Here is a 10,501-nt window from a genome sequence, read left to right on the forward strand (position 1 = left end):
CAACCTGGTTGCTCTGTCTAGGTGCGGAGAGAATCAGAGCTGGCCTTTCCAGGACCAGGGGCTGTCACAGAGAGGAGAGACCTTGGCGGGAATGGCTCGGGCCTCTGCACCTTTTGTTGCTGACATAACTCACCCAAGAGTGGATAAAAAAAAAATACTGATATGTGAACCTCAAACCACATGTTTGAAGTTCTAAGATGAGGTTTTTGAAAGAAAGAGATTAAATGTGAGAAAGTCAAAGAAAGATGAAAACCATGGCCTACGGTCTATATGCCAGAAGGGCTAAATATTGCATTTCTGGTTTAACAGCATGTGGGTGAATTCAAAATGGAATGAAATGTTGCAGCAAGTTCTGGCTGCCCCCTTCCCCCATCCACCAGCCTTCTGCTTAGATACCGCGGGTGGGCGTTGGTGGAGCTGGCCAGGGGGAGCACTTGGCCCATCCACAAACAACTCCAGCAGAGGCCGAGGAAGCTCTGGGCTACGGCACCGTAACTGGCGGGCACTCCCTCCAGAGCCAGGGCCTGGCACACGAGGAGCACAGCTGTCGGGCAGCCCTTTAGGAAGAGGTTGGTAGAAGTGGTCCCTGGTTGTATGAGAAGACTGTGGCCAACCAGGAAAAAATTTAAAAAGACACCAGAATGAATTCAACCTTCTCTGCCAGTAGGATATTTTCCCAGAAAATCACCTTCCCAATCTTTTGAGCCTGACTATCCCACAAGTTAGCCAGGTTGAGGACTGAGATGATTTTAAAATGATCCCCTTTCCCGCCTTGATGGAATATCACCCAAAGCAGCAGAATTTCCTGGGCATAAATTCGCAGAGCAGCAGCTCTTTGGACAGAGAATGTATCACTCGTAAGGCTCTCAGGGTCGATGACCTTCTTACTTATTATGTTTTTAACATGGTGTCTTAGGAATAACATTTTTCATTCAAGAAATATGCATCGAGTATCTGTGATGTGGCCGGCGCGCGTGGGGCTAACCTGGCTGTTTGCTCCCGTGAAGCTCACTGTTGGGCAGTCAAGACAGACGTTCAAAGAGCAATTACTAAATTTCACTTAAAGCAGATACTTAGTCACAAAATTGCCCTGGTTCTTTGGAAGGTCAGTTCTCTATTACCTCCCACTTGAAAGTCCTACTAATTCAAAGTTACTCCTGTGTTAATTTATGAAACTTTTAATGTATTTTTAAAAATCTAATTAATAGTGAAAATTTTCTAAATACTTTACACCTAGAAACATTTATTTTCTTTAAAAGTGTGAAATTTACACCACATTTGGATAATGTGGGCAAGTAATAAAGAGAAAACAGGCAGGTGACAAATCATTCCAGACAATTGCTACCTAGAGACTCACATGGCGATTGATTGGTGTGCTTGGCGTCGCATCATGGGAAGGGCAGGTGTTCACTCAGCTCAGCGCTTCAGCAGAGCTTGGCTTTCTTGGAGGACAAATTGTCTTAGTCCTTGTATTACACATGAGCTTTAGTGAAACATTTAAAACACAGGAGTCAGGTGAACAGAACAGTGCTTCACACTTCACAAGAGGAAGAGAACGGCTCTCCAAATGTGTTTGAAAGTGGGAGGGGGTGAAACTACAGGTGTACACTCACAAACCCTGTTAAGCACAGGTGAGACGTCTGCACAGGTGGCACTGAACGGGCCTCTTTGTCCCAGCCTACAAGATGGGTCTCTTAGTAAACGTCCAAGATAAGATGAGGCCGACTACCATGTTTTTCAAAGAAAAAGTTGCCATGGGGTATTAATCTGCAGTTTTAAAACAACCTTCTCCATGTGCATTCTCTTATTTGGAGTAAGGGATTCTTCTGAAACACTGTTTTGGAAGGTTCTGAAGTTTCTATGTAATTAGACTATTTCAGGTGTCATGATGTGGCCACTAATTAACCTCATCCTGTTATGATGAACTGAGTTCATCCCTATTTGCCACACAAATGAAAACGTGTTTTTCATATAGTCTACAATGATAACTTTAGAGAAATCAGTTCTTCACAGTGATGTCAAAGTGAGTGGGCTTAGCCAACGAGCTGAGGCGGAAGGCAAGCCGGTTACCCCCAGGGAAGCTTTGCTACTGTCATTAGAACCGTATTTGATCATCACAATGAACCCTGGGGCTCAGGCAGGGCAGGGGCATCTTCTCCTTTTACAGGACACTCTGTAGGGTTAGGAGCAATCTTGCTGCCAAGCTCCCATGCCCACGCATGACTGGTGCCGCCCAGTCTGCATGTGGAGTCTCAGGTCCACACGCCATTGACCTTGAGACTTCTGAGACTGCTCAGCCTCTCAGAGGCCCTGAGAACCTGCAGATTATGCAATAGGCAAGTAGATGACAAGCAAGTTTCCAGAACAGTCTCTCCCTGCCCGCCCCACATCTACCCAGCATGCCTCTGTCTCTGATGTAGGAACCGGACAGTCTATGTAGACTTGAATCCAGGTTCCCAGGTGCCTGAGCTGTTGTCTTTCTACAACCTGGTCAGGGCCACAGGCACGGAGTCCAGAATCAGCGACATATCAGAGCCAGGAGTCTTTCTGACCCTGAAATTCCAGCTCGCAGGGAAGCTGGGGCTCCTCGGTCCCTGTACCCTCTGAACCCTTCTGACCTAGGGGGCTCAGGCAGATAAGGTCATTGGACCAGTGGGGTGGAAGGCTGACCCCTTGTAACAATGAAGGGTGTGTCTGCTCTGTAATCCTCACCTTGTTCCCACCCCAGAGGCCCCCACGTCCAGGACTTGGGCACATAGTAGAATCTCAGAGCAGCTGTGAGAGCTGGCAGACACCTCCCCTCCCCTCTGGGCCTGCCTTTCCTCATGAATGAAAAATAAATCCCAAATAATAGAAATGACAATCCGTGCAGGATTATGTAGGAAAGTTCTGGAGTTGGGCTGCCTGAGATCTGCTATTCATGACTCCAGAAAGCTACTTAATCTCAGTAAGCTTCATCTGTGAGGCTCTAATCATCTGTGAAATGGGATAAGGACAGCAGGCTTAGTGCAGGGGCTGTGAGAGTGTGAACGGGGCTCCTGCCTGGACAGCTGAGGCCAAGTCCTCCTCTCTTGCAGAACTGCAGAGGCCAGGCCAACGCCACCACCCTTACCTACGGCAGGCCACGTTAATTCCTTTGTTCTATAAATAAACAAGCAATAAGCCAAAATCTTAACTCAGAGGGATCAGTGGACTTGCTGAGGAACCCAAAGCTGGTGAGTGGCAAGGCGGAAGGAAAGCAGGCCCTTTTATTCCCACGTTTGATCAGATCCGCCAACTCTGTGCGTGTCAGGCCTGCAGGAAGCACCAGGGTGGAGTCAGGGAGGAGAGGAAGGAGCCTCGCTGCTCTAGGGGCCATGGCCCACACAGGGAGTCTGGTGTTCCCGGGGTGCCTCAGAAGAGGTAAGGCTGCACGTAACCCCATTAATGGATCCCCTTGTGTATCCTTTTCATTCTGAACAAAAAGAGGCAGTTTGCTCAGGCAAAAGCTTCTGATCAGTTTCCAGTAAATCCTCAGGTGGCCTGGGTGACAACCCAAGGCAGGGTTGGGGGCCTCCTCCTCCAGAAGGCCTCTGTGGTCCTTCAAATATACAACCACAGCCCAAGTGCTCCTGGTGACTGGGGCAGTCCTGTGAAAGCTGCACTGGAGATGACACAGGGACGATGGGTGGGGGGGGTGTCTGTGGCACTGAGGGTGCCTTAGCCCTGCTGGGGGATCCGCCGGTCATGTGATGCTGTGCCCTTCCCACTGCATGTCCTCATGCCACCCAAGGACTGAAAAGTAATCACAGCACTGGTCAGAATTTCAGGCAATGTCCTCATTTAGAAGTAAAAAAGAATTTATCTTTGTGACAGGCTTTAGATGGTGAAAATTATTTACATTCGAAAGGTTAAATGTTTAGTAAAAAAGAAAAGTTTAGGTAGATATGCCTTGCATTCTATGACTGTTCATTTTAAACAAACTACCTATTTTTTTTTTTAACAAACTACTTTTAAAAAGAACACAACTCCTACTTCTTGCTCCCCTCCTGTCAAGAGGAGGGGAGACTTTTTAACTTTGACCCTTGGTGGAATCACGTGCTCCTCTGGCTACACTGAAACACATCACGTGGACAAGGTTCAGGGCTCATACAGATCGCTGCTCCTGTACGGGAAGTGTCCCCTCTTCTCATTCAGTGCAGAGAGGAGTTGGGTGCTCCAAGGATCTTCCAGAATAGTGTGTGGCCCCTGTCCTCATGGCTCCGCAGCAACAGTGACCACAACCACTAATGTTTGCTATTTCCCACAAGCCAGACTTTAGGGTGCACCTGCCCTAAGTGCTATAAGCATGAGGTTGTACTGAGTCCCCACAGCCAGAATGTGTGTGCCGTGTAATCAATCCCATTTTACAGATGAGCCGCTGAGGCCTAGATGGGTTAATATGAGAGTGCCACCAGCCCACAAGGCAGAGGCCACTCAGAGGTTCCAGTGCAGACCCATCTGCCAATGTCTTCTGAGGGGCCCCTAGCTGGAGCTGATAAGCTGACAGTGGCATCGTGTGTGTGCATGAAAAGGTTGTAAAAAGTCTGAAGTGCACATCCGACCACTAGACCTTGGCCTCCATGGGCTGCCCCCACAGCTGTGTCCTGTTGAGTAACTGGGAGTTCTGGATTCTTGCAGTATGTAAACAGGTAAGCATTCACCTTTTGGCTAAAACTGTACCGTGTGCACCAGACACTACCTACTGCAGTTACCTTCCCTGTCTTCCCGGACGCTTCAGGGCCTCAGGATGGATGAACCTCTCCTTGATGACACCAACCACAGTTGCAAGTAGGAACCATGACACTGTGTGCTGTCTGCCACAGAGACTTGGCTTCAGTGACCAGGCAGTGGAAAATGTTTGCTGAGCATTCACTGCATTTAGGACCCGGAGGCAAGAGCTGGGATTACCAGGTGGACGCGTGGCAGTCAAGGAGTGTGAGGTGCAGCTGGACAGACTGGTGTCAAATCCATGTGACAAATCCACGTGATGGGGTGACTCTTGAAGCAGAGTGACTATGAGCTCCAGAGCATTTCCAGGGAAACCTGAACTAACTCTTCCTGGAGGAAGAGGCGGCCTCAGCTCCACCACACACCCTGCGACCTTGAGCCGGGGCTGAAGGAGATGGTGGAGCTGATCAAAGCCAACCCGCTTGTCACTCAGAGGAGGAAAGGAAACCCCGACACACACGGAGCAGAGGCACGGCTTCCGGCCTGCTTTATTATTTAAAAAAAAAGTTGAAGGACGGAAAATTGAGGAACCTGTAAGAATTTTTTTCTTTTTAATTTCATAGAGCTTATTTTTTAAAGAAATATTTACATGAACATCAGAAGTGAAAACCTTAACACAGATGAAGGGCCCTATGGAGCTTTTCTGTGAATATTCATCAGTATTCAACACTGTAGGAATTAAAGTAGACCATCATTCACAAGAAGTGTTTTTATTTATTTGAAATAATAATAAACCCATTACATATTACTTACTATAGGTAATATATTTCAAAAGAAATGATTATATTTTTAAAAGAAAAAATAATTTAATGAGAAGAATGACATTCTTTTTTGGGGGGGGAATCTCTTTAATATTTGGCTTAATAGAAGCAGTGAGACTCTCATATCTGCTTTGCTTTTAATCTGCTAGAAGTTATTTGGGCTGAAGAAAATCTGACTCACATAGAGATATCTTACAGTTAGAACGAGGAGAAGTATTTCAGTAGCCTTTTTAGAGAACTGTGGACATCCTTTAACACTACACTCAAACTTGAAAATTGATGGTCACTTAGCGGCCAGCTGCCATGTGGAATGTGTATATTAGAGTATCAGTAAACATTTTTTCTCTGTCCTGTTAAAATCTCCTGGATCTCTGGGGCTGTGAATTGATCTTTCAGCCATTCACGGTTTTGTACCTTGGAAAACGCTGATTCACTGTCTTATGCAGGTCTTCATACACATTGTTCATAAACAGAAAACTCACGTTCATTACTATCACCACCTAGCTCATCAAAGAAGTCTCTAAGTGTTGAGAAGCTAGTGATTTCACGGCAGCAAATACAAGTTTTCCAAAAGTTAAAATTGGATCCTTGGCAACAAATACCATTAGTTATTTCCCTTCAAGTGTCAGACTCACTCATTCATTTCTGAGAAAAGGTGGCCAAACATACAAGGTTGAAACATAGAGCGTTAATCATCCCTTCAAGTAAGAGTGGAGTTTCATGGGAAACGCAGTCAGTGTAACTCACATGTGCTTTTCCTGGAGGCCGCCATACTCCCACCTGTAGCAAACATGCTTTATTTATGGTTTAATTTAATTAAAGTGTTCCTAACTAAAACTTTCCTCCCCCCACCAAGCCTGTGTTGGTGATGAGCCCAATAGCAGCTTGTCTGTTCAAGTATCTAGTAAAAAAGCAAATGGCATCTCAGTATTATAATGTAGCAGACACTGCCCCCCAGAAGTCTGGGTCCAATGCTGCTATAGGTATCTTCCTCCTGACCCTGCCACTCTGGAATGAGCAAGGTAAATATACAGTATATTAAATAAATGTGACACATCTGATTTTAGTCTTCCCATCAATTAGGCTTTGATACAGAATTCCCTGGAGGAGGGTTCTGGATCTGTAGGACAACCTTCTATTTATTTTGTTATTATTTAATTCCCTGAAGGTAGGTTCTTAGACTTGTGGGTGGGCCCTTCCTCCAAAAGGTGATCAGTGGATACCAGTCAAAAATCCAAGTTAGCCTGATAACCTGGAGTTTATATCTCCATTACAATGTATTTGAATAGCTGCTCACTGATTTAGAGAATACTGTCTCACCCTCTCAGGAGTCCCCAGCACTGAAGTTTCAAGGCGTCAACATTTCCAATGGTCTGATCTGCTTAAAAGTGCCAACATTTCTATAGGTCCGTCTGCGTCGGGTCTTCAGAGCCTCACCCCATCTGGCGCGATGCACCCATTATATGGTCAGTCCTTGTGCGGCTTCCCATCTGGCCGATCATAAACTCCCCGCAGCAGACCTTCTTAGAGGGGGTGAGGTTGCCAAATACATGTCTATTGGCTGTGACTGTTCTGGACTCTTTTTCTTGAATTTGATTCAACTTTATAATTCTTTTTAAAGTCTCGATGACGTTTTTACAAAATTTCAAAATCATAGCACTTTACATATTTATTTTTGTAGAGATAAGGTCTTGCTCTGTTGCCCAGGCTGGAGTGCAGTGGTGTCATCATAGCTCACTGTAACCTCAAATTCCTGGGCTCCGGCGATCCTCCCACCTCAGCCTCCTAAGGTGCTGGGACTACAAGTGTGTGCCACCATGCCCAGCTATATATTTTAAAAAAATTTTTTTTCTTTAGAGATGGAGTCTCACTATGTTGTTCAGGCTGTTCTCCATTTCTCAGCCTCAGGAGATCCTCCCACCTCAGCCTCCCAAAGTGCTATGATCACACATGCGAACCACTGAACCTTATCCTACACATTTCTTTTTTGTCTTTAAGAGCTTTCCTTGAATCAACTGGAAGCGTGTTCAGTCGTGTAGAAACAAGCTGTGCGGCAAATGCAGAGCCTTCTGCTCCCAGGTTTTAAATATACAAGCCAGGCTCTGTTGCAGCAGAATCTCCCAGGAGGAGGGAGACCCAGGACCCCACAGCATCAAACTCTGCGTTTTGCCTGCTCGCCACATACTTCCCAGACCCAGAGGATCTGGCTCCTTGTGGTTCGTTTTTAGGCTAAAGCATTCTGTAATTGTCTTTGTTTCTATCTTTAAATGCAGGAAAAACAGATAAGAAAGAAAGAGGAATAATTTTATTGACTTTTCAAACTGCAGAAGACTTTTAAAATAAACTACCTGGGCTGAGTTTCAATTGCACCACCGTCTTGATCCAGGTGACCACGTGTCTTGGTCACCAGCCGTGTTCAGGTCTACCCTCTGGTGAGGACAGTGGCTGCCAGAATGACCACTGTCAGGTGGACGATTTGCCCCCACTCAGAATGGTCTTGGAGCTCTGTATTTGTTGTGTTTCTGGACTTCCCTTTCTAGGTAACTGCTGTTTTCACTTGCTGTTCTTTTTTCCTTCAGTTTTTTTTTCTCTCTGCCCTGGAGACCCTTGTTTACTCCACTTGAAATTTGCTGATGCTAGTGTGGGTGAGCCCATAGCCCTGGCCACGCTCCTGGCCTCTGGCCTTCTTTCAGCAGAGCGTGAGCTCCCTTCCTGGGCGAGGCCCTGGCCGAGTGCTAGACACCCAGAGACGGAAAGATGAGGGAGACGGTCGTGAACAGCAGAACCTCTGTGCGGTGACCAAGCAAGGGACTGAGACAAACTGGTCGATGTAGGAGCCAGGCCTGCTGTGCTGACATGGGCATGGGGTTCACTTTCTTATACAGCTTTTATTAGAGAACCTCATACAAAATCATACAGTATGATACAACATCAATACATTTACTGTGTTCTCACGTTTAATCATTCTTACTGAAAAAAGAGTCAGTGCTGTTCTGTTTCTTATTCTTATTACACATACAAGTGGAGCGAGCCTCGCAAAGCTGGCCGCACCACTCAGCAGCCCAGGCACGTTCCCACAGCCAGTGGCTCCGACTGCCTCAGCCCACACCTGACACCCCCTTCCTTGGGAGTCTCTGCAGTTTCTGTCATCCTCATTTGCTTTTTCCACTGTCAGCTGTTTTAGGCACTTTTACACTGGTCTGTACGTTGGTCAATATCCCTTGGAAAACTGGTTCTGGACCGGTTTCATTACAGGTGGTCTTCCCATCCATTGTAACCAAACCTTCAAATTCTGCTCCTTCAAAATCTGCCACGGGAAATGGACTGTCTGATGGGGACAAAACATCGTGCTCTTATGTAAGACAAATCCAGCTTTCTTGAAACACTTTTGGGTCATTTCTGGCTGAACTTTATTCCAAGCAGAACTGCCCCAGAGGACAGCCCCAGAACATTAACCGATGCAGAGAATGGAGTTGAGTCCACAGGCGACCACTGGCTGTGTTTAGTGATGACCCACTGTGGGAGCAGAGTCAGTACTGCATTTTAAATATTTTGATGGTGCCTTGGTTGAGAGATTGGATTTATTTTTTTGAGATGGAGTCTCACTTTGTCACACTCAGTAGAGTGCTGTGGCATCACAGCTCACAGCAACCTCAAACTCTTGAGCTCAAGTGATCCTCTTGTCTCAGCCTCCCAAGTAGCTGGGACCACAGGCACCTGGCTATTTTTAGAGATGGGGTTTTGCTCTGGCTTAGGCTGGTCTCGAACCTGTGAGCTCAGGCAACCACCTGCCTCGGGCCCACAGAGTGCAAGGATTACAGGCGTGCCTAGACAAGAGATTGGATTTTTGAGGCACTTGTGGGTGGCCAGGGAAGTTGTCTAATGTGAGAAGAATAGACCATTTCTTCTTCAATTCTTGGTCAATACCCCGTTACCCAGTCCTCAGATAGGGCACCAGTCACCCATGCATTTTGTTTGATCTCTAAGTGATGGGGAGATCTTTGGGCTTCAGGTTCCTGCATGAGTGTGGCTTTGCTGATTCACCAGTCATCAAGGGCTTTAGTTTCTCTCGGGTTAGCTACAGCAAAGCAGAGCAGTGCAATGTTCCCCGGAAAGTTTTCCGCTCTTGCATCTGTCGCCCTTCACGACAAGGCTCTTTTCCGGCATCACTTTGACCCGGAGTCCACACTCATCTGTAAAGCCTCTGATGAAGGCCAGAAACTTTCTGATGAACTTTTCCACAACTTCTTCTGGAACTTCACTAGATTCACCACATAAGACTCACTGGGACAGTTCATGTCACGGTTTAAACTTCTCAAGCCAAACACTTAATGCTTGGAAATCTGTCATCCCAAATTCCTGTGCAATTTTTTAGTAACTTCTGGGGTCATCAGTCCAAAGACTTGGGTGTCACCTGCTCTCCTTTGTTTGAATCAGGTTAATGCGGCTTCAGTGACCTCATCAGGGAACTTTTCCTCCTTTTCCGCTGTAGGTCTCTGCTTTCCTTACCAGATCTCTCCACGGGCTCGGGTTCATGTTTTTGGATGTTTCTAACTGTGGTTTTGCTAACACCAAAATGTTCCACTGTCTTTCTTCGGCTGCTGCTTTCCGGAAAATGTCGATCAACCTTCCCCTTCAGTGTCAGCTCTCGAGCTCTTCCCTTTGGGCCATCATGTCTCGATTAACTGCAGAATTTTTCAGTAAGTGTGGAATGTGCCTACGATTCAGACCAGTCCTTCATGTTGAAAAAAATCTTCCTCAACGTGTGACAAACAATAGGACATTAGGGTTAATCCAACATGTGGTAATAATAAAATAGTAAAGAAAAAAGAATAAAACTAAGGGGCAAGGCCCACACCTTCTACCCCTTGGTGTAGAGTGGATTCAACTGACCAAGTGAGAGAGGATAAATTAATATTGTGTGTCACAGTCCGAGTGATCAAGATACAACTGACAGAGGTTGTCAGCACAGGGCGGTCAGTCTCTCCCTG

This window comes from Otolemur garnettii, unplaced genomic scaffold (genome assembly GCF_000181295.1).
Source record: "Otolemur garnettii isolate 467f Iridium unplaced genomic scaffold, OtoGar3 scaffold00075, whole genome shotgun sequence".
In the NCBI taxonomy this organism is placed as follows: Eukaryota; Metazoa; Chordata; class Mammalia; order Primates; family Galagidae; genus Otolemur; species Otolemur garnettii.